General features: G+C 39.0%; 1 long non-coding RNA gene across 2 annotated transcripts in view; it reads left to right on the forward strand.

Moving 5' to 3' along the window:
• Positions 1–25872, forward strand: part of LOC126066397 (uncharacterized) — a 216992-nt gene that overhangs the window by 144572 nt on the left and 46548 nt on the right. The window contains exon 2 of one of the 2 annotated variants that reach the window (XR_007515074.1): positions 12433–12667. The exons of the other annotated variant lie outside the window; for it this stretch is intronic. This is a non-coding gene — a long non-coding RNA (uncharacterized LOC126066397). The remainder of the gene's footprint in view (positions 1–12432; positions 12668–25872) is intronic. 2 annotated transcript variants of the gene reach the window in all.

Raw genomic sequence — 25872 nt, forward strand, 5'->3', positions numbered from 1 at the left:
TTCCTACTCATTGTACAGCTTTCGCAGCATATGAGGTGATTGAAAATATCATGGCTGGGGTCAGGCGCACCTTAGTCCTCAAAGTAACATCATTGCTTTTTAACACTTTAAAGAGGTCATTGCCCAATGTAGTATATAGTACTCTGACTGAGCCAGGATCAACCCTCAAGGTTTCTGACAAAGCCTTTGTGTATAAGCTGTCAGGGTGACTTCTTTCTCTAAATCTGTTTAACTTATGCAATAGGGGTCCACGTTGTTTCAACCTATGTTTAACTTCCTCTTGAATTTTTCTTTCCTTCTTCTGACTGAAAAAAAAAAAAAAGATGAATCTCAGCTAAGTAAACTCAGGCTTAAGCCAAACTCAGCTGTAAGTCTAGAATAGGTATCACAAAATATCTCCGAGGAGAGATGCAGTATTGACAATATGTGTGGAAACTTTTCTGTAAATAAACTCATTGGTGGGTATGTAGAAATGAACTCATTAAATGTTAGATGATTACTCTGTAATTTCTCCCACAGTATGCCATTTGTTGAAAAATCACAGAAAGGAAACTATAGATATGTCTGGGGATAATGTTCATGCTATGGTTGAACCAGTCCCTGGAGAAGGACATCATGCTTCGCAAAGTAGAGGGTCAGGGGTAAAGAGGAAGACCCTCAAAGAGATGGACTGACACAGTGGCTGCAACAACGGGCTTAAGCATAGCAACAATTGTGAGGATGGCGTAGGACCGGGCAAAGTTTCGTTCTGTTGTACATAGGGTCACTATGAGTCAAAACTGACTCGGTGGCATCTAACAACAAACATGGTTGAAGGCTTTGTTCTGATTGAGAAAAAAAATGTTGCCCTCCAAGTGCAAATCCAAACCAAACCCATTGCCATCGAGTTGATTCCGACTCATAGTGACCCTGTAGGACAGAGTAGAGCTACCCCATAGAGTTTCCAAGGAGCACCTGGTGGATTCAAACTGCCAACCTTTTGGTTAGTAGCCAGAGCCCTTAACCACTACGGCACCAGGGTTTCCCCAAGCTCAAATAGTTAATTAAAAAAAAAAAAATGTTTTTTTTTCTGCCTGAGAAAGCCCTTATTGCCTGAACTGGTATTTCTTTCTGTTCGTATTTCTGGAATCCCTTTCATTCCCCATCCTCGTTTATAACATAACTTAGTCTCCAACATAGGTGGCACAGACTCGTTCATGTAGAGTCACAGAGGGACAGGGATTTGTTGTCTCTTCTTTGATGGGTAAATGTATACAGACTCAACATCCAGAAATTTTTTTTTTTTAAAAAAGCCTGATTTTCCTATCCTGTGATAATAACATTTATGCAGATAAGCTTTGGAATAGATGATACGAGTTTTATGGCAGACAGGGTTGGGAAAATGAAGGAGAACTGAGTCCAGGTAGGTCTCTTCTAAGCTCCTCAGACACTGACTTCTCTGACGTGCAGGGAGTTTAAGGATTTCATAACATCAAACAGAGCATGGATGGCAATGGATCCAAAGGCTCATGGTCACTTTTTGTATTTTGGGCAGATGTCAGAGATACAGATCACCAAACCAGGGCCACACAACCCCCATCTGCTGGAAGGCGTGCTCTCATCCCATGCGTTCATTGTTGTTTTGCTGCTTAAATAGCATTATAAAATATGCCAGGAAAAAATATCTGATTGTTATGATGGCTCTCAAATCAAAACTGTTTGGGCTTTGCCATATCCAGGGACTGTGGAGAGTATTTTAAGATCATGTAAATAATCCCAAGGTTTCCGAGAATAAGTACTGGGAACCACTCAGCAAACTTAGCTATTTTAGTTCTCATCCTTCTTCACTTCTGGGTTTCTATTTCTATTCCCAAACTGTGCTTGTCTTCTCTCTCTCTGGCTTTTTTTTTTCCTCTTAAAGGTGATCAACATCATGCCTTAGTAGATTCACAAAGATAAATGCTGTATATATATATATATATATATATATATTTGAATTTTATCATGTTGTCCATGAAGGAAACTGTGATTTTTGTTAGCATATACTGATGTTGGCTAAATTGAGGTTTAAGCTAAAACCTTGGCCCAAATCCTGAAGACCATTAGGAAGCCCAAACAAGTGGTAGCTTATGTGTATTTGCTTTAAATCCAGTGCTAGTTGTCTGTTTACAAAATATATTCTGTTTCTCGAGAGGACTTCCTGGAGCCTTTGCCTTGGTGTTGGGTTTCTGAGTCAGCACACACAATGCCCTGGAATTTAGAAAGTCCTGGATTATCCAGGCAGCCAGTCAAAAGGTATGGGTTAAAACAAAGTAGAAAGAAAAAGGATTTCCACAAGGATGCCTTTGGTTATCTGTTCCTGGCGCTTCCGAGAGTGACTCCGAGAGGGACTTCCATTATTTGAAGGGGCCAAAGGTCACATTTTTACTTTTTAAGGCAATACAAATAACAGTTGGTTACTGAAGACGTTTCCTCCCCTCCGGTTTCAGAACTGACTTGTATTTTCAAGTGGTTTGCCGTGGGCGCTGCTGCCCTGAGCAAGTATTAAGAGAGTTTGATACGGATCTGGCTTCAAGTCTTCAATTGCACTTCTCTGTCTCCTTGCACCACCCCAAAGGCTTTTATTTTATTTATTTGTTTTTTTTGGCTTTAACAAACAGAAATTTATTCTCTCACAATTTAGGAGGCTAGAAGTGTGAATTCAGGGTGCCAGCTCCAGGTTGTTATTATTATTTTTTTTCAGTGCGCTAAACGTCACATCTTCAGGTGGAAATCAGTTGATAATGCTTAAGCTGCTAATTCAAGGCAGCAGTATGGTCGTGTTATCTAGTGATACCAAGCTAACCCCTGAAGAGTTACACATGAAATGTCTAACAGTGGTTGTCTAGGGTCTCTAGAGTCAGAATCGACTTGATGGAAACGGATAGGGAGAAGAACTGGTAGGGGAGATGGATCAGGGCCTATTGGTTTCCTTTGAAAACCCTTTGGTACCAGGTTTTAAAATTTGTTTTATTTTTTAAAGAGATTATATGTATAATTTTCATTAAAAACACATTTTAAGTTGAAACATTTGGTTTCTGTTCATAAAAATTTTTCCATATGACTCATTCTAATGTTTAAATGTAGTGTAAAATTTACCCATAATTTAAATTTCCAAATTAAGGTATTTTCCTCATTAATAAATGTTTATTGTCTGGACCCTCAACGAGAACACCCTCAACAAGATGGATTGACACAGTGGCTGCAACAATGGGTTCAAACATAGCAACGATTGTGAGGATGGCACAGGCCCAGGCAGTGTTTCGTTCTGTTGTACGTAGGGTTGCTATGAGTTGGAATCGACTTGATGGCACCTAACAACAACAACAACAATCTGGATCCTAGAAAAACTCCTGTCAAAAACACTTCATTATAATATGTTTTGCAGAAAAGCAGTAGTTGAATGAAGGAGAAAAAGGAAGTTAAGTAGGAAATGTAAGAAACAGAGCTTCATACTTAGGTTTTTTTTATTGCAATAGAAAGAATTCATAATATAGCTTAATAGCATTTATTAAAATGTGTATGGTTTTTTTCAGTTTTATTGTCTCTTTGAAGCTCTGTAACAATCTTCGGCAGTACCTAGATTATCATAAACCTAATTAAGAGCATTCATTTCGGAGACAAACTTGGATTTGAACATTGATTCCATCGCTTATTTAGTTTTTAAGTTCAGTCTCTCCCAATTGTAAAATGGACCTAACAGTAGTACCTAGCTTATAATTGTTGTTTAATGATTTAATGGATGATTTGCTTAAAGGGCTTAGTGCATAAAAAGCATGCAATAATTTTTTTTTTAATTATTGATAAAAAAGGAAATAATTCAATAAATCGTACACATATAAAATATTGATTGGCCAGGCGTAGAACAAAAACACAAAATACCCTGGTATTATTCTAACGTAAGTTGAATAAATTTTCCTGTATTTCCTGACGCCATAGAGTATAACATTTTATCACTCTGAATTTAGGCAGTATTTGCAAATCTAAGGCTCGAATCAATGCTTAAAACCTGCTAAAGCAAAATATTTTAGTAAGGGATGTTGGTTTCTATTAGAGTTACATCATAAACGAGTTTTCTACTGCTTTCTAGTTTTTACAGGGATGATTTTACTTTCTCAGAAAATTGAGCACATTTGGTAGTTGTTCAAATAAATGCCCAGTGATGCACTCAGAAATTACGCTGTTAAAGACAGAAATCCCCAAAATTAGGAGCCAAGGGAAGATTGTTTTCTCTCTGATGTGCTTTTTTATTCTAGTTTCATAGGAAACAGCTACAGGTTCCCTGTTGCCAGAGAGGCAGCAGGGGAAGGAAAACTTCTTCTGTTGTATACTCTCCTCTTTCTATTGGATCGGGTACATAGCTTGGTCGGTCCTCTTTTCTACCTCAGGCAAAGCCACACCACACTTTCAGTTGTGTTCTTCAATAGGTTGCAGGGAATTAGGCTCAGGATGTGGTATGTAACTGCAGGAGTCGTCTCTATTTTCCACAGGCGCGTGCACACACATACCTCTATGACCCTAAAGCACATGCATAATTTATAGCCTTGGAAACCCTATGGGGCAAATTTACTCTGTCCTTGGTCGCTACAAGTCAGAACTGACTCTACGGCAGCGGGCTTAGTTTTGGGTTTTATATCGATACTCAAGCCTAGGTCACTTTCATTATCTGTCTCAAATTACTTTTGGAAGTAGAAAGTGAACAAAACAAGATCTAATTCCCCTCTGAATACAGCCAGCTACACAATCTGTGGGGCTCGTTGCTAAATGAACATCTGAAGCCCAGTCAGCAGCAGTGAAGTCAATCACCCCTTCCCAAGGATCCACCACCCCAACCTGTGAGATGGCCATCTCCACACCTGGCCACTCTCAGGACCTTGATGGGGATGAGCAGGAGCCCTTGATGAGTCACCTGCTGCTGAATGTGCTGTGCTGTGGTGCTGCCCACCTGGGAAGGGGAGAGTTGCTGGGCTGGCCCACCCCGAGACTCTGTAGGATGCTTGCCTAACCCAACTCCCCATACTATTCCCAGGCTCCCTCCAGGGGGAAACATGGACCTTCCGCTATCAATGTGACCCAGTTGCTGCCCCAGGCACAGAGTAGCAAGAGTTGGCAGTAGGGGTGAAGAGGAAGAGGCCAGGCAGGGTCTAGGGTGACAGGAGACAGGGAAGAGGTCAATGAGAACCCATCAAGGTGAGGTAGGGAGGCGGTGAGGAAGTGAGAGGGGACTGTGAAGCTTCCAAGCCCCTGGGCCCTGCTGCATTGTCCTGCTGGACTTCACTTACAAAACATAATTTCAAAAATAAAATGATTAAGATTTCAAGACAGTGACTGCAAAGCATTGTAACCCAAGTGTGGGGCCCTTCTGAGATAGCGCACTGGCTGCAGGCCCATAAAGCCTACTCTGATTTTGCACTTTCTCAGGTATATTCATGCCACCAACTTGATTGGGGAAAGACAAGCTCCTTCCTCCCTCCCTCCTTTCATCTTTCTTTCCTACCTTCTTTTTTTTCAACTGAGCAACTTCTATGTTCCAGGCAATGTTTTTAGGTACTTTTGGGATACAACAGGGAACAAAACAGAGAAAGGTCTTTGCCCTTAAGGAACTCTCATTCTAGTTGGGGTGGGCTTTAAGTGGTGAAATGGTCACAGGCAATGAATGATGAACTTAATAAATAAGTAAAGCATATATTGGGATCTGGAAGGCCTGGGAGGAAATATTAAATAGGTGGTCATCAAGATTTGAGAGACAAATTCGAAGGGCGTGAGAGTGTCAGCCAAGCAGTTATTTGGGAAAAGAGCAAGCCAGGGCGAGGGAACAACTGGGGCAAAAGCCCTAGTCTATAGCTTGCCTGGATTAATCAAGGAGCAAACAACAAGGGGCTGGAGCACAGTGAAGGTGATGTTGGAAGAAGATGAGGTTGCACAGTGTCTTAGGCTGGGTTCTCTAGAGAAGCAAAACCAGTGAAATGTATAAATATATAGAGAGATTTATATCAAGGAAAATGGCTTATGCGGCTGTAGGGGCTGGGAGGTTCCAAGTCTGTGGTTCAGGCTGGCAGCTTCTCCTGACTCATGTAGTTGCAAGGGCTGGTGAACCCAAGATCAGCAGGTCAGACAGTAGGCCTCTGGCTCATAGGCTTTCGAGGCCAATGAATTCCAAGGACAGCAGGTAAGCTGCTAGCTCAAGTCCCAAGAACCTGGAGGTCAGAGGAACAGGAGCCAGCGGCAGGATCCAGGGTTGGCAAAAGCCAGCAAGCTTTGCCAGAAAGCCTACCTATATTGAAAGCAGGCCGCAACCCCAAGGAAACTCCCTTTCAGTTGATTGGCTGCTCATAACAAATCTCATCATGGAGGTGATTATATCAGATCTCATTATGGAGGTGATTACATCATTACATTTCTGGTAAACTACATCATAACAGCCAAACCAGTGAGAGTCATGGCCCAGCCAAGTTGACACACAACCTTAACCATGACACAGAGGTAAGGGGTGGGGTGGGCACACATCTTCCGAAAGGCCTTGAAGGCTCATTTGTAAGGAGTCGTGGGGTCCATTACAAGATCAAGTTCAGGGAGAGGAGTAATACGATTCCTTACTTAAAAAAAAATCATACTGGCTGCTGCCATGTAGTCTCGTCTCCTCATGATTCCCCTGGAAATCACTGTGTGATTTCTTATAGATTCCATAGTCTCCGTAATCATATGTATTGATATGTATCTCCTTCTTCTTCAACATCAACTGTCTTTTCATACCCTTACTTTTAGTGGATGGCCATGTTTTCCTCAATGGCAGTCTCTAGACCAGAGCAGCCACATGTGCTCCTGTCCTGCCTGGATGACCTTCAGTTCTATACTCCACTCTCATCCTCCCTACAATAAATTCATACATGACATTTAATCCTTAACATCTGTATAGTGGATTTCAAAACACTTTTGTATACATTATGATGTATAATCCTACCTTTGTCCTTGATGGAAATGAAAGCTAGCAATTATCTTACTCACATTTCACAACCATCTTACAAGGCTTGACGATAGGGAAAACAAGGCATAGAGTTTAATAACTCTTTCCTTACCAGTGGGTTAATGGCATACCAGCCATTGTTTTATGCTTCTGGACCTCAGAGGTAAGACGTTATTCTGGTTCTAATGCATTTATCACTAAGGTGGGTCACTTTGAAATGCGTGAAGCTCAGCAGACCAGAGTTGGTGCCTCATTGTTGTATAGGTCGAGCATTCTATTAGGTGATGTTTCCTGGGTGTGTTAGTTTTGTAAACTTTTGCCTTTTTTTTCTTTATTTCTGTGAGATAAGTCTTGCCAGCATAGTTATGACTTTCCTGTGTGATAGGGAGCCCTGAAGGGTTTGTTTTGGTTTTTCTGTATCATATTTGGAAAACCAGAGGTTCCTCATGTAACCTAATGAAATGGTGCCTGCAATAAACTATCCTATAACTCTCATTGAAATAGTATCAGAGCCCTGGTGGTGCCGTAGTTAAGAGATCAGCTGCTAATCAAAAGTCAGCAGTTCGTATCCACCAGCTGCTTCTTGGAAACTCTATGGGGCAGTTCTGCTTTGTCTTATAGGGTTGCTATGAGTTGGAATCAACTCAACAGCAGTGGGTTTGGTTTTGGTTTGGTACATTGTCTCTTATCACTGATCGTTGGTACCACAGTGCCACTTGTCTTATTGGCGACTTATATTACCAGGTCATATTTCTCAATACCCATATTGCCACCCCAAAAATTTAAACACAATTAATTAAGTATGCATTCCAATACTGAAAACACATGCCATCAAAAAAAGAAAAAATTACAGAGAAAAAATGCAGTGATGAAAGGGATAAATTACTTAAGGTCGCAAAGAAGAGAAATGGTGTATTGAACTTGAGTTTGAACTTAGGTGTAACTAAGTCACACGCATGATGAGAGTTTCTGTTCTCATAGCTCTCTTCATTTCCTCTTTTAGAGTACACAGACTTTCTCTATCCTAAGACAGAGAAACTTCAATCTAGGAGACTTTCTCTAGATATTATTTTATTTTTTTCTTCTTTCACTACTTCTTCATTTCCCTGACTCTTAATTTTCTCTTCATTATGCCCCTAGGCACACACTTGTTTGATCTTTTTTTTCTCTTGACTTTCTTCAAATATCCTCTCCTTCCGGGGTGCATTTCTTCTGACCTCCCAGTCTCTAGAGGATTTCCAGGAAACATCATATTTCCCAGCACTTGGCTATGTACTGCTACACTGTGTAATCCCCCCCCCCCATTCTCTCATGTGTGTTGATCTTGTTTCTAAGTTTGAGGGGAGGGCCAAAAATATTTTAGATACATTTTTTAAAATTGTCCTCACATTTAATCAGTGCTGAGAGCTACTAAGTATTCAATAAATACTTGCCAGTACATTGACTGGTAATGAACTTGCAGGTGTGATTTTCTACGGTGCCCTGCAATGGGGAGTGAAAAACAAGAGGGAAGCCAGGTTGCTTATGGAATTTTGCATTTTGTGAGGAATTGAGTGATTCTCCATGAATTTTTTTGAATTTTATTTGCACATACGTCTACGGCAGAGGGATGGGGATAGTTGGGAAAAAACAGAGAAGGAGGGAACAGAAAATACAGGACACTGTGACGTTAGCAAAGACCCAGTTTCCCCATTCAATTTTGAAGGAGTTAGGATAAAAATATTAAAAGGTACTAATGAGAACTTTTTCCAGTTGAGTGAGTTCAGCTATTAAATCTTCATTCTCTTTGCAACGTAAATTCTTACCCTGAAGTTTTAATGAAATTTAATACATGTTTTTCAACTTCCTCTTGGAGGAACCATAAAGCAGAGACATACAAAAAAGAATATTTGTTGTACTTAGTAAGACTGGTGGCAAAGAAAAAAAGTATGATTACTTGCTCTTAGCACAAACCTAACAACAGAGAAATTGCCAGTACCTTGATAAAACTGTCTTAATGATTCTGGTGCTTTAAAATATGTCCAAAGAGCCTCCCTTCAAAAGGAACCTAATTTCCTTCTTGAATGTAGGCTGGATTTAGTAACTTGCTTCTAATAAATAGAATGTGACAGAAGGAATGTTCTGTGACTTTTGAGGCCAGGTCATAAAAAGATAGATTCTGCCTAGTTTGCTGTTTCTTTTGGATTGCCCTCTCTGGAGTAAACCAGCTATTACATGGTGTTATGGATTGAATTGTGTCCCCTGCAAAATGTGTATCAACATGGCTAGGTCATGATTCCCAGTATTGTGTGGTTTCCACCATTTTGTGATCTGATGCAATAATCTTATGTGTTGTAAATCCTAGTCTCTAGGATGTTAATGAGGCAGGATTAGAGGCATTTACGTTAATGAGGCAAGGCTCAATCTACAAGATTGGGTTGTATCTTGAGTTGGGTTGTATCTTTATATCTTTTGAGTTATAAAAGAGAGAAGCAAGAAGAGAGGAGAGGAACCTCCTACCACCAAGAAAGAAAAGCCAAGAGCTGAGCATATCTTTTGGACCTGGGGTCCCTGTATAAGAAGCTCTAAGGCAAGGAGAAGACTGATGACAAGGACTTTCCCCCAGAGCCAACAGAGAAGGAAAGCCTTCCCCTGGAGCTGGCACCCTGAGCTGACTTCAAGCCTCCTAAACTGGGAGAGGATAAACTTCTGTTTGCTGAAGCCATCCACTTGTGGTATTTCTATTATAACTGCACTAGATAACTAGGACGCATGGTGAGAACAGTTAAATAGACCTGTGAAATGGCCCAAGAGAAGAGAAACTGAGGCCAACTGGCAAAAACCAGCACCAGCTGCCAGACGTGTGTGAGCCAAGTGGGAAGCAGATTCTCCAACCCCAGCTGAGTCTTCAGATGGCTGCAGTCCCACCAATATCTGGATGAAGCATATGAGAAACCTAGAGCTAAAACCAACCAGCTGAGCCAGAACCACCCAGCCAAGCTATTCTCAAATTCATGAGTCATAGAAACTGAGATACATAGAAATGCTTATCGATTGTTCCAAGCCACTTAGTTTAGTGTAACTAATACTCATGGTGGGAGCCCTGGTGGCACAGTGGTTAGGTTAAGAGCTACGGGTACTAACCAAAAGGTAGGCAGTTCGAATCCACCACCCACCCCTTGGAAACCCTGTGGGGTAGTTCTACTCTGTCCTATGGGTTGGCTATGAGTCAGAGTCGACTCAACAGCAACGGGTTTAATATGGATGGTGAAGATATAGGACATTTAAGAAAACAAACTTTGCTATCATCAAGGTCGTACTCTATCAACTTAAAGAGTAAGTCAAAATGTTACTTGACAATTTAGGGGAAAAATTAAAATTCTGTGCTCTTAAAAGTTTTGTCACTTGTATATTCAAGTAAGATCAGTAGAAAACGCCTTGGGCCACATCATCCAATCTCAGGAGTTAAAACATGAGTTAAAAGTGAAAGCCTGGATGGTAAAAAGTTTAATGTGTAGCCAGAGTTTCCCCAAATCCCCAGCCTTCCAGAGTGAATCTTCTCTCTCTCTCTCTCTTTATTTTAATGTGTTTTAGGTGAACGTTTACAGCACAAATTAGTTTTCATTTAAAAATTTATACACAAATTGTGTTGTGACATTGGTTGCAATCCCTGCAATATGTCAACACTCTTCCCCTTTCATTTGCAACCCTGGGTTCTTCATGTCCATTCGTCCAGTTTTCCTTTCCCTTCTTGCCTTCTCGTCTTTGCTTTTGGGCAAGTGTTATGCATTTGGTCTAGTATACTTGATTGAACTGGGAAGCATGTTCCTCATGTGTGGTATTGTTTGTTTTATGGGCCTGTCTAATCTTTGGCTGAAAGGTGGACTTTTGGAATAGCTTCAGTTCTGAGTTAGCAGGGTGTCTGGGGGCCATAGTCTTGGGGGTTCCTCCAGCCTCTACCAGACACATAAATGTGGTCTTTTGTGTGTGTGTGTGTGTATGTGTGTGTGAATTCGAATTTTGCTCTACGTTTTTCTCCTGCTCTGTCCGGGACTTCATACTGTGATCACTGTCAGAGTGGTTGGTGATGGTAGCTGGGTACTATCTAGTTCTTCTGGGCTCAGGCTTGTGGAGGCTGTAGTTCATGTGTTCCATTAATTCTTTGGACTTATGTTTTCTTTGTGTGAGTTCACTCTTCCCTACCTTTAGAAGTGCATGAACTGAAAGGCTTAGAAACACAGTTATAGTCTCTCTTCATGAGTCCTTTCTTTGAAACCAGGACTGACCAAGAAGAGATCTAGAGCTCTGGGAGAGCCAAGATTGATGTTATCACAAGAATTGCTTCTGACTATGCAGAGCCAAGGGGCCCGAAGTAGAAAAGAGGCGGTAGAGAAAGCAAAGGATGGGGGCCTGAGAAGATTGATCCGTGTGGAATGAAAAGAGTAAGGCTGGGGTGAAATGCTAACAGTCAGATAGTGGGGTAGTCAATGAAGTTGAGAAAACCAAACCTGTTGCCATCAAGTTAGTAAAGTAAGTCCTTTAACATATTTTATGTGGTTAGATGTTCCTAATATGTAGAAACCCTGCTTGGGAGGGTTGGTTCCTTAGACGACTAGACTGGATAAGACTCTGTAATGATTCTTCACATTCTATGCACAGAGAACCAAGGAATTAAAACGTTCCAAGGAGGTTAGGTTAGATGCACCAATAGCGTGGATTGACTATAGATGAGGAAACCGAATCAAGTTGACTGAGCCATTATTCATTAATATTCTTAAGATTTATCATATTGATTTTATTAGATTTGTTTCCAAATTTATTTTAAATGTACTAAGATTCACATGGAGGCTGAATTTACAGGTTTTAAACCTGGCATTTTAACTTCTTCTTTTTTTTTTTTTAGTTTGTGAATCTGTCAGCTGTACACATAACCCATTATCCGTTAAGAAACAGATAAAGAGCCATTTCCTGGCCATGTATCTCCCCAGAATTCTTAAGCATTAATCCCTGAAATTTTATCTGTGAAGAAAAATTGTGAAAGCCTAAATATGTCTTAAAATTGAGACTTGAAACAGAAAGTGTTTTGTATCCTTAAATCCAGCGTTTGCTACCACACGTCTCCTGGGTAAGGTTAGTCTCTGCATATTGTTATGGAAATATTTCTCTTCCCTCACATTTTATTCTCAGTTCTGTTCTTTTTGTTCAAACGTTCAAATTTGAGCTAGATTCGGGAAGGAGAGAATGATTATTTCTGACAAATGCTATTGGAAAGAATGATTTCTTTTTTCCCAAGTGTATGTAGGAAGTAAATTTACTTTTTTAAAAAGGACAAAGACACCCCTAGGCTTAGCAACAGGAATATTTAAATATTTTTAACACCTATTTATAGCTTGTTATTTAAATTTGCTTGTTCTTCTTAGTATCCTAGTGAGATAAAGAGTATTTATTTGCCCATTTATGTTTTCCTGTAGGAAATATCTACAGGTACATGGAGCCTACAAGGAGCCCTGGTGGCACAATGGTTAAGTGCACAGCTGCTAACCAAAAAGTCGGCAGTTTGAACCCAACAGCCATTTCGCAGGAGAAAAGACCTGGGAACCCGCTCCTGTAAAGATTACAGCCTAGGAAGCTTTATGGGGTAGCTCGACTCTGTCATAGCGGTTGCCACGAGTTGGAATCGACTTGACGGCACACAACAACAGAACAGTATGTTTACATATTACATCTAAATTTTAAAATATTCCTCACCGTGGTCCTGGAGCCTCTGCTCCAAGATCACCTAGGATGTTTGCTAACAACACAGATTCCTGGTCTCTAACACAAATCTACAAAACTGGAATGTCTGAGGGTGGTATCATGGATTGAACTGTGTCTCCCCCAAAATACCGGTCAGCTTGGCTAGGTCATGATTTCCTTGCATGATTGTATGATTGTCTGCCATTTTATCTCCTGATGTGATTTCCTTATGTGTTGTAAATCTTATCACTCTGGTGTAATAAGACGGATTAGTGGCAGTTATACTGATGAGGTCTAAAGGATTAGATAGTATCTTAAGCCAATCTCTTCTGAGATATAAAAGAGAGAAGCAAGCAGAGAGACATGGGGACCTCATACCACCAAGAAAGCAACGCCGGGAGCAGATCCTGTCCTTTGGGCCTGAAGTTCCTGTGCTGAGATGCCCCTAGACCAAGGGAAGATGGATGACAATGACCTTCCTCCAGAGCAGACAGAGAGACAAAGCCTCCCCTGGAGCTGATGCCCTGCATTTGGACTTGTAGCTTCCTAGACTGTGAGAGAATAAACTTCTCTTTGTTAAAACCATCCACTGCGGTATTTCTGTTATAGCAGCGCTGGATGACTGAGACAGGTGGGAGCAGGGAACATGTATTTTAAAACAAACCCTCTGCCCTGCCCTCTGCACACATACATTCTAATGCAGGGGTCAGCAAACATTTTCTGTAAAGGACCAGACTGGACATATTTTAGGCTTTGTGGGCCATATTTTCTGTTGCAGCTGCTCAATTCTGCTGTTGTATACATCATGGAAGCTGCTGTAGACAATCTACATATAAAGGTGCATGGCTGTGTTCCTATAAAATTTTTTTAAAGGACACTGAAATTTGAGTTTCATAAAATGTTCGCTTGTCCTGAAATTTTGGTTTTATTTTGATTTCTTTTAAAGAATTAAAAAAATATAAAAGCTTCTTAGCCCGCCTGTCAAACAAAAACAGACAATGGCCCAAATTTGGCCCATAAGCTGCCGTTTGATGACCCCTAAAACTCGAGGTGGAGTCCCTGGGTGGCACAAAGGGTTAAGTGTTTGACTACTAGTAGGAAGGTTGGTGGTTTGAACCCACCCAGGGGCACCAGAGAACCTGGTGACATAGTGGTTAAGAGCTACGGCTGCTAACTCAAAGGTCGGCAGTTTGAATGCACTAGGTGCTCCTTGGAAACTCTATGGGACAGTTCTACTCGGTTTTATAGGGTCGCTATGAGTTGGAATTGACTCGAAGACAATGGTTTTATATATATATTAAGGGCACCTCAGAAGACAATGAGCCTATTTGGAGTGACTAAGTTGGATAGCAGAGGGCCTTCTCCAAATATTTACACTGTGTAAACCCTCAGATCTTTGTACAAGTTGGGGGAGCAGAGAGGACTGAAAATAATAAGCCTTTATCACCCAAGTGACCAAGGACTGGGGCTTAGATTTAATAAGATTGGAATAAAATTCATACCTCTTATGTAAGTATTTGTTTATCTGTTTCCTTGTAATAATTATTTCCACTTTAATTATATCCACATCAACAATCACAGAAATTTCAACAATTAATAATCAATTGTGAGTATGGCAATTTACTTCAGTTATTGAAGAAAGGAATGCCATTTATTCAATTGGCCTTAATAATATGAAAACCCCAGAATAAGAAATAGACTCTTTTCTGATTTCTGTTTCAATTACATTGAGTGCTTGCTATTATGAGACATTGTAACCGACAAAAGGAGGAATAAGCAGTTGACAGTTCAGTAGGGATGATGATATCTATGAAAATAACATGTATATAAGATCCCCATACAATATAAGTACTAGGGAAGCTGCATGATAAATTGTATAAAAAGAAATAGGACCAACAGGAGTTTTCTTTCATTTTGTTTTATCAAATTGACAATTAAAAAAAAAAAACTAAAAAAAAAACCCAGTTGCCATGAGATGATTCCAACTTATCGTAACCTTATGTGCTAGAGAGGGAAATGGATTCCACTGAGTTTTCAAGGCTGTGACCTTCAGGAAGCAAACTGCCAGGCCTTTCTTCCAGGGCACCTCTGTAGTTGTTAGGTGCCATCAAGTCGGTTCCTACTCATAGCAACCCTATGTACAACAGAACGAAACACTGCATCATCCTGCTTCCCACAGTCATTGTCATGCTTGGGCCCAGTGTTATATCCACTGTGTCAATCTATCTCATTGATGCTCTTCCTCTTTTTGCTAACCCTCTACGAAGTGTGATGTCCTTCTCCAGGGATTGATCTCTCCTGATAACATGTCCAAAGTATGTGAGATATAATCTCGCCGTACTTGCTTCTAAGGAGCATTCTGGTTGTACTTCTTCCAAGACAGATTTGTTTTTTCTTTTGGCATTACATGGTGCATTCAATATTCTTTGACAACACCACAATTCAAAGGCTTCAATTCTTTTTTGGTCTTTCTTATTCATGGTCTAACTTTCGCATGCATATGAGGCAATTGAAAACATCATGGCTTGGGTCAGGCTCACTGTCTTAGTCATTTAGAGCTGCTATAACAGAAATACTACAAGTAGATGGGTTTAAGAAAGAGAAGTTTATTTTCTAAAAGTCTAGTAGGCTACAAATCCAAATTCAGGGCATCAGCTCCATGGGGAAGTTTTCTCTTCTGTCAGCTCTGGAGGAAGGTATTTGTCATCAATCTTCCCTTGGTCTCGGAGCTTCTCAGTACAGGAATCCCTGGTCCAAAGGACATGCTGTGCTCCTGGTGCTTCTTTCTTCGTGGTGTGAAATTCCCATGTCTCTCTACTGACCTTTCTGTTTCATATCTCAAGAGATTGGCTTAAGATGCAATCTAATCTTGTAAATCTTACCAACATAACTGCTGCGAATCCATCTCATTAACATCATAGTGATAGGATTTAAAACACATAGGAATATCACATCAGATGACAAAATGTTGGACAATCACACAATATTGGGAATCATGGCCCAGCCAAATTAATACACATATTTTGGGGGGACACAATTCAATCCATGACACATACCTTAGTCTTCAAGGTGACATCTTTGCTTTTCAACACTTTAAAGAGGTCTTTTGCAGCAGATTTGCCCAATGCAATGCATCTTTTGATTTCTTGATTGCTGCTTCCATGGGTGTTGATTGTGGATGCAAGTAAAATGAAATCCTTGATAACTTCAATCTTTCCTCATTTATCATGATGTTGCTTATTGGTCCAGCTGTGAACATTTTTGTTTTCCTGATGTTAAGGTGAAATCCATACTGAACGCTGTGGTCTTTGACCTTCATCAGTAAGTGCTACAAGTCCTCTTTGCTTTCAGCAAGCAAGGTTATGTCATCAGCATAATGTAGGTTGTTAGTGAGTCTTCCTTCAATCCTGATGCCCCGTTCTCCTTCATAGAGTCCAGCTTCTCAGATTATTTGCTCAGCATACAGATTAATAGGTATGGTGAAAGGATACAACCCTGACACACACTTTTCCTGACTTTAAACCATGCAGTATTCCCTTGTTCTGTCCAAAGGACTGCCTCTTGATGTATATACAGGTTCTACATGAGCACAATTAAGTGTTCTAGAATTCCCATTCTTCTCAATGTTATCCATAATTTGTTACGATCCACACAGTTGAATGTCTTTGCATAGTCAGTAAAACACAGGTAAACTATTTTTGGTATTTTCTGCTCTCTGATCAATTTGACATCAGCAATGATATCCCTCATTCCATGTCCTCTTCTGAATCTGGATTGAATTTCTGGCGGTTCTCTGTTGATATGCTGCTGCAGCCGCTTTTGAATGATCTTCAGCAAAATTTTACTTGCCTGTGATATCAATGATATCGTTCAATAATTTCCACATTCAGTTGGATCACTTTTCTTGGGAATAGGCATAAATATGGATCTCTTCCAGTTGGTTTTCCAGGTAGTTTTCTTCCAGATTTCTTGACATAGATGAGTGAGCACTTCCAGTGCTGTGCTGCATTCATTTGTTGAAACATTTCAATTGATATTCCATCAATTCCTGGAGCCTTGTTCTTTGCCAACGCCTTCAGTGCAACTTGGACTTCTTCCTTCACTACCATCGTTTCCTGATCGTATGCTATCTCCTGAAATGATTGAACGTCGAACAATTCTTTTTGGTGCAGTGACTGTGTATTTCTTCTGTCTTCTTTTGATGCTTCTTATGTTGACTAATATTTCCTCATAGAATCCTTCACTATTGCAACTTAAGGCTTGAGTTTTTCTTTAGTGAGCTGAATTGGACTGGTATTGGCCATTTTGAATCAGACATTTGTTCTACTATGCCAGTAATGATAACTTGAAGAGTAATGGTGTTGCATTCATCATCAAAAAGAACATTTCGAGATCTATCCTGAAGTACAATACTGTCAGTGATAGGATAATAGCCATATGCCTACAAGAAACACCAGTTAATATGACTATTATTCAAATTTATGCACCAACCACTAAAGCTAAAGATGAAGAAATTGAAGATTTTTACAAACTTCTGCAGTCCGAAATTGATAGAACATGCAGTCAGGATGCATTGATAATTACTGGTGATTGGACTGCAAAAGTCCAAACAAAGAAGAAGGTTGTTAGTTGCAAAATATGACCTTGGTGATAGAAACAATGCTGGAGATCACATGATAGAATTTTGCAGGACCAACAACTTCTTCATTGCAAATACCTTTTTTCATCAACATAAACGACTATACACATGAACCTCGCCTGATGGAATACATAGGAATCAAATTGGTTACATCTGTGGAAAGAGACAATGGAAAAGCTCAATATCATCAGTCAGAGCAAGGCTGGGTGTCTGACTGGGGAGGAAGCCATCAATTGCTCATATGCAAGTTCAAGTTGAAAGTGAAGAAAATTAGAACAAGTCCATGAGAGCCAAAGTACAACCTTGAGTATATCCCACTTGAATTTAGAGACCATCTCAAGAATAGATTTGATGACTTACACACTTATGACTGAAGACTAGACGAGTTGTGGAATGACATCAAGGACATCATACATGAAGAAAGTAAGAAACCAAAACCAAACCCACTGCCCTCGAGTTGATTTTGACTCATAGCGAAAGTAAGAGGTCATCAAAAATACAGGAAAGAAAGAAAAGACCAAAATGGATGTAGGAAGAGACTCTGAAACTTGCTGTTGACTGTCGAGTAGCTAAAGCAAAAGGAAGAAATGATGAAGTAAAAGAGCTGAACAGAAGATTTCAAAGGGTGGCTCGAGAAGACTAAAGTATGACGTGGGCAAAGACCTGGAGATAGAAAATTTAAAGGGAAGAGCATGCCCAGCATTTCTCAAGCTGAAAGGCACCTCTGGGTGGGTTCAAATCACCAACGTTTTGGTTAGTAGCTGAACACTGACCATTTGTACCACCCAAGTTGAAAATAGCCCTACTATATTTGCTAATCCTTGAATTTGGGGATATTAAATTTAACCTGTAGGCATTGGTAAGGGCAGGGTGAGGGTTTATTCGTGTTATAGATTAATGGTGCTGATTGAATATTCCCAAGTCTTCTCTGGAGAGTATACCTTCGAAATCTTCTTTTACCACTTTCTCAAATATAAGGCCGTAAAGAATTCAGCAATGCTTTTGCATGAATTCACATGTTGTTAATTATAACAACATATGAATAGTTTTACAGATACGGGCAAGGCAGGGCACACCTGAGACACCTGTGAGCGAGAGGGTACCTTGTAATTGAGGCTTCCACAGCTCAGTGAAGCTTCTTGAGTTTGAGCCTTGGCTCTGCTCTTACCACCTGTGTGATAGTTACCACATAAACAAGTCAATTTCTTGGAACTTCAGGATTTTCATTTGTAAAATGAGGGTGTAGCCACATCTATGATTTCCAAGCATGGCTTATCAGGATAACTCAGCAAGTTTTTTTTTTTTTTAAATGGATTCTTTGGCTGAATCTCTCCAATAGTCTCATTCACCGTATTTGAAGGGGGTTGGGGACTGTTAAATTCATGGAATATTATCATTTTTAGTTTCTGCAAGACTAACCTGCACCTTCATTTATTTTTTTCTTGTTTTTCTGTCAACTTTCATTTCAACGTGTTTATTATATGTTCTTGCACATGCATGTATCCTTGGGGATAACGTAGCATTGTGATTTCCGATACACTGTTATTGATCTTACTGTATCTTTAACTAGTTCATTCAGTATTTAGTACTGTCTATTAAGGTTTGTCCAGTTTCTTGCATATACATGTGATTCACTTTTTCTAACTTCTGCCAAGGGTTGGATATTATGTATCTACCATAATTTACTTATCATTCCCTAGGCTGCCTTATACACCTCACCACCTCAGACAACACTGGGATGACCATCTTGTCAGTATCTTTTTATGGACCTGGGTGAGAGTTACTCTGGGGCACATATCCCGGAGTGGGGTCTGGTACACAGTAGATGTACATACTTATTTTCCTCAAGGATCCTTCATGGAGGTGGTAATAATTTCCATCTCTACCAGCAATGCATGAAGATACCTACCAACATTCCTTGCCAATATTTGGTATTGTCCTGCTTTCTCATTTTTACTAATTAACTGATGATTTGCTTGTCTTTGAATAATCAGCTCATATATCTTGCCTACATCAAGCATGGCGGACAGGCTTCAGCTGAGCTTCCAGACTAAAAGAGACTAGGACCAAGTACAGAATGCACCTTAGAAGCAAGGATGGTAAGACTTTGTCTCGCATATTTTGGACATGTTATCAAGAGTGACCAGTCCCTGGAGAAGGACATCATGCTTAGTAGAGTAGGGGGTCAACAAAGAAGAGGAAGACCCTTGATGAGATGGTTTAACACAGTGGTTGCAACAATGAGCTCAAGCATAACATTGGTTGTGAGGATGTCTAGGACCTGGCAGTGTTTCGTTCTATTCTACATGGGGTCACTATGAGTTGGAACTGACTTGATGGTACGTGACAACAACAATATTTTGCCCAATTTTCTGTTTTAGTTTCTTTCTTTTTTTTGTTGAATTGCAGGAATCCTTTTTATTTATTTATTTATTTTTTTTATATTACGAAGTTTTGTATATTGCCAATATCTTCTCTTAATCTGCCTCTGGTCTAAGCTTTGTATGATGGTATCTTTCATTTAGCAGAAATCCTGCATTTTTACACAGTTAAACTTACAAAATTCATTAGCGCAATGCCTTATGGTTTGTCTTTCTGGGGTCATGTTTAAGAACCATGCCGCACCTCAAAGTCATGGAGGTATTCTTTATTGTCTTTAGAATGTTACCTTTTACATTTAGATCTTTGAATAGTATGTGGTAGATGTTAAACTTCATTTTTGAGCCGGTTTTCCAGCATCATTTATTAAAGCATCTAATGTCACGCCACTTACTGCGATGTCTCTTTTATCGTGTCTACCAGGTTCTCAATATACAATGAGGTTTTTTGTTTGTTTTTATCTTTCTACTTTTTTTTGTGCCAGAATTATTTTTATTAATATGACTTTAGTAGTTCTTAATATGCAACAGAGTGAAAACTCAAAGACTGCTCTTCTTCTGGCCTTTTAGTTTTTCATTTAAATTTTAAAATAAACTTGTAGAATTTTGTTAAAAATTCTGTTGTAATTTAGATTGGGTTTAAAATGAATCCATAGATTAATTGAGGGAGAATTGTTACTTTTGTAACATTAAATTATCTCATCCTTGACTATATTAAAATGGCTCCCCTTTTTAAAATATCTTAGTAGAGCTTAAAAATTTTTTTTTCTATAAGAATATTTTATTAGTTTCCTAGAGCTGCCACAGCAAAATATTGTAAACTGAGTGGCTTATAAGAAGAGATATTTATTGTTTCGCAGTTCTGGAGGCTATAAGTCCAAGTTGGCCAGGCCATACTCCCTCTGGACTTCCTAGGGGCATATTTTTTTGTCTTTCTCAACCTCTGGTAGCCCCAGGTTTTCCTCAGCTTGTAGAAGCATCTTCATACGGCTGTCCTTCCTGTGTCTCTCTGTGTCTCTCCTTTTTCGTAAGGACACCACTCGGATTGCACTACGACCTCACCTTCTCCAGTGTGACCTCGTGTTAACCTAGCTGACGGCATCTGCATCCTATTTCCAAACAAGTTCACATTCACAGGTTCCACGGATAAGGATTTCAATACATCTTTTTGGGGGACACAATTCAATTCATTGCAGATATAAGCATTATTATCTAGCTAAGTCCTCACAATTTTTATCCTTTTTTACAGGAATTATATTCAGAGTAAGGTACTTTTAGTTTGTTATTGCTGCTGCAGAACAAAGCCTTTTTTGGGGGGTCATTATGTTTTATACGTGGCAACTCTGCTGCACCTAATTTGTTCTAAGATTATGTCGATTTTTTGGTGTGTGGTTTTCTCTGTTGGTAGTCACATCCTGCAGCTGATAATAATTTTGTCCTTTCATTTTTGTCTACATGATTTTTACTTCTTTCGTTTGTTTTGTTTCATTGGCTATGACTTTTCTCCAACTACCTTGAATATTAGAGGCAACAGTAAGCGCTGTTATCTTGTTTCTATTCTTAAAGGGAATAAATCTAATATTTCTTCATCAAGCTGGGTGCTCCCTATTGCTTTGTGGTACGGTGTCCATCAAATTATGGAATTTCTTTCTATACTTGGTTCCCTGTGATTTGGTTTCTGTTACTAATATTTTATTTAGGATTTTTTACTTCAATAATCGTAAATAAAATAGGCCTATCATAATTTTTCTTACATTTTCCTTATCAATCGAGTTACTATTCTATAATCAGTATTATACTAGGTTTATCTAATAAATCAGTATTATACTAGGTTATCTGGTAACTTTTCTGCCCCAATCCTGGCATCAGCTATATCTCTAAGATTACCAGGCTCCTTGTAGTGGGAATTGGTATTTAGAGAACATAATTTGGGTGCTAGAAGTGTTCATGCTTCTAAACTCAAAGCATACAGCCTGAAAAACTACATATAGCATTTTAAAGCAAAATGAATCATAAAATTGTACTGATCTTTCCAAACCAAATTTATATTGCAAAATATTTAACTTATCTTTTTTATCTTATTTGTTCAGAAATTTGACTTCTCTACTACCGTTTTATTACTTACTCTTAAAATTTTTTTTTTCGGAAAAAAAAAAAAAAGCCCTCCCCTTTGCTTACTTAAACATTTTGAGATAGTAAACCTTGTTCTCCACTTAACATCTTTTACTTAAGAATATGGTCTAGAGATCCACATCACTATCTCGAGTTCCTCTTTATTGCTTTTTTACCGTTAGCTGCATGTATTCCACCTTGTTGACGCATCACAGTGTTTCAACCAGTCTCCTGTTGGTGGTCATTTGGGTTGTTTCCAATCTTTTACTACTAGAAATAATTGTGCAAATAGCATTTTGTATTTTCATCAGTGAATCTCTGAGATAAATTTTAAGAAATAGGGATGCTGGGTCAAAGAGTCAATTCATATGCAACTTCTCTACGGGTAGCCAAATTCCTCTCCACATGTGTCGAACGATTTTGCATTCCCATCCGTGAGCTGTGAGTGCACGTTTCCCCACAGTCACACCAATGCACTCCGTTGTCAGAGACTTGGGTTTTTACCGGACTTCTAACGTGCGGTACTTCAGTGGTGTTTAATGTACTCTCTTTCCCTTATGAGCAAGACTGACTTTTTTGAATGATCTCTTTCTCCCTGTACTTTTGTTAGTTGCTTCCTTATGTAATGGGAGACAATATTGTTAGATCAGTAAATGTTTACAATAATAAAATCCTACGATCTATTGTTATTTTGGAAACTCTGGTGGCGTAGTGGTTAAGTGCTACGGCTGCTAACCAAAGGGACGGCAGTTCGAATCTGCCAGGCGCTCCTTGGAAACTCTATGGGGCAGTTCTGCTGTGTCCTGTAGGGTCGCGATGAGTCGGAATCGATTCGATGGCACTGGGTTTGGTTTTTTGGTTTATTGTTATTTATTTTATACTATATATATATGAGATGTAAAAAATTTGTATTTTGAATTTTTATTTTTGTGTGATATTTTATCTTGGCTTTCTTTTAGTTTATATTTGTCTAGTATACCTTTCTCAATCCCTTGGTTTAATTACTAGATCCTTTGGTTTTAAATGCTGTCTCTAGTACGCAACATATTACTCAATCGCTTTGATTTGTAGATTACAAATCTGAGAACGTCTTGATCGCTGAGTGTAATGCTGCAATGAGTCTTATAGTCTGATTTATTTGTGCCATTGATTTTATGTGCTTTTTGAACTATATATTTTAACTTTTATCCTTTTTTATATTTGTTCTTCACGTTGTTGAATTATATATTTTTATGCATATGGTAAATCTTAATTTTTTAAAAGTCCTTAATTATTTATCTTTTATTTATTTATTTATTTATTTTTAAGCCTATCAATATCTATATCTTCACCCCTACACAAAACAGAACAAAACAAAATTGTGTAGCATAAAACAAAACATAAACCTTAGCCTGATCTTTTCCTTAGTTCATATTTTTGCACGATACTGGTTTTTACCCTTTTCCAAAATGGCAAACAAGTTATTGACTCATCCATAATTACATGAAATATATTCCATAGGCCTAGATTTATTTTTCTTCTTTCTGGACTATTTCTTTTAAGATGGTTTTGTTTAGTAGAACTTCTGAGGATATCCGTGGTTGAAAATATAATTAAGTGGAAAATCTAGTTTCAAAATTTATTATCAACGAGAGATAATTACTCCATTGTCTTCTAGCATCTTGTGTTACTGATGAAAAGTCTGATGCCTGATTTTTATTCCATTGCAGGTGTGCTTCCATTTACACCTGGAAGTTTTTAGAAATTGATGGGCAGCAGCAATATATCTGGATTAAGATAGAAAAGGAAAATTTCTCCATAAAATGCTCTCCTTCAACCCATTCCCCCATGCATGGCTCCTAGTTCACTTCTGTTCTGGATAGCCATTGTCCGTCATACCCCAGGAAACAACCACCTTATTTCTTGCCCCCCTCAAAAAAACAAACAAACAAAAACCTGTTGCCGTCGTGTCGATTCTGACTCATAGCGACCCTATAGAAGAAAGGAGAATTGCCCTATAGATTTTCCAAGGAGTGGCTGGTGTATTTGAACTGCTGACCTTTTGGTTAGCAGCCGAGCTCTTAACCCCCGTACCATCAGGGCTCCTCTATCTTCCCAGAGTTGTCATATAACTTTGATGCCAGTTTCTCACATCCATCAACTCCTTGCTTCTTCTCACTTCTGTAGAATCCCCATAGTTGGGTACTGGAGAGGGAGCTGGCAGTCCGTGTTAATTTGTCATTCTGATAGGAACTGGAACTGCTCCAATTTCATTTGAACTTTAAGCCAAGAGTCTATTTTGTATAGAAAAAAAAAATTTTGTATATGTGACATTAAATCAGTAATATGACTTCTGAGTTATATTCCAAAAACCATCTATTCCTTGATGCATAACAATTATATATTTACAACATAGGTGATCAGGTTTTTGTCATTATTAAAAATATTTTCTTTTTTTTTTGCCTGTTTTCTTATCATTATGTTAGAAAAGAGAAAGACAGCACCCTGGTGATGCAAATTTAAGTGATTGGCTGCTAACCAAAAGTTGGTGATTTGAACCCATCTGGTGGCTGGCTGTGCAGGAGAAAGAACTTCCGTAAAGATTACAGCCAAGAAAACCCTATGAGGCAGTATTACCCTGTCACATGGGGTTGCTATGAGTTGGAATCAACTCAACAGCACCCAACAGCAAGTATATGTATGGAATTCTCTATTCTATTCATACTGTTTATATATCATTTTCCCATCTAACTAACTGCCTCACAACATACTTTTTGATGGCTGTATAATACTCCATTTTGTGAATGTGTTATAGTTTACCTTTTGTGATGCTTTAAAATTTTGAGGCATTATTGGTTGGGGAGTTTTAACTAGGCAGAGAGAAGGTATGATTAATTTAATAGGCTCTGGATGCATCACTTAAAATATTTTGGCTTCTCACGTCTTAAAAATAGGTAACAACACATATATGACATCTGCTAAGATACCAATAAAGCTGCTCTTCAAAAATGGAGAAGATTGTTCTTATAATCGGTGAAATGACTTAAATTGGGTTGTTCAACTTGGAACTAAATTTTAATTTAATTTTTCTTAAATTCGGTATTCTTAAGGATTGTCCAGAGATGGCCCCAAGTTTTAACTGGGATATGTGCATATGGGTGTGAGCTCATGTATGATTTTCATGGCGTGAAATGAGGAACTGGGGGTCTTTTTTTTTTTTTTTTTTTTTACCAATTCAACTTTTTACAGGTGTACACCTTATTGACAGCAATTATGATAATCAGCTGTGCAACCAGATTGATTACGAGTCCTTTTTTTTTTTACCAACATCAAATGCCTAAGGCTATTCCTAGAACTTTGCTTTAGGCCAGAGTACTGAAACCTTAATTTTTATGACCCAGTGAATTCGTTGTGTCTAGGATTTTCATTTGAAATCCAGTTAAAAACACTTGAAAAGCCCATCAGTCTTTATAGTGATACCCTTAAAAACTCAATGATGGATTATGTTATCAACACCAAAGTTAAACAGTTGTTTTTCTCTAATGTGTGATGAGTACAGAATAAAACTACAGACGTTCCTTGGTATCTGAGGGCCGTTGGTTCCAGGACCCGCATAAATAACAAAATCCAAGGTGCTCAAGTCCCTTATATAAAATGGCATAGTATTTGCAATCATCTCTAGACTGATTATAATACCTGATACAATGTAAATGCTATGTGAATAGTTGTACCGTCACAATTGGAGACTTGCTCTGGAAGGTAGCCTTTCTCTTCTTGGAGCTTCTTGAGCTCTTCCAGGAATGCTGATGTGGCCTGGTCGTCAGCCAATGTGATTGAACGGTTGTCCTGAAGTACTTGAGGCTGTAGTGTTTTTCAGAGCTAGCCAACCATCCTTTACTAGCCTTAAACTCCTTCCTCTTGCTCTCTCGCTCAGCCCCCTCACGCTTAGCCTTTGAAGGATTGCTTTGACTACTTCATTGCTTTGTAGGAGCCATTGTTTCACAGACACAAAAGGTGCACACTAGTAGCCGATGAATGAAGGAGATGGAGGCAAAGAGTGCTCAAAC

Source organism: Elephas maximus, chromosome 23 (genome assembly GCF_024166365.1).
Source record: "Elephas maximus indicus isolate mEleMax1 chromosome 23, mEleMax1 primary haplotype, whole genome shotgun sequence".
NCBI lineage: Eukaryota > Metazoa > Chordata > Mammalia > Proboscidea > Elephantidae > Elephas > Elephas maximus.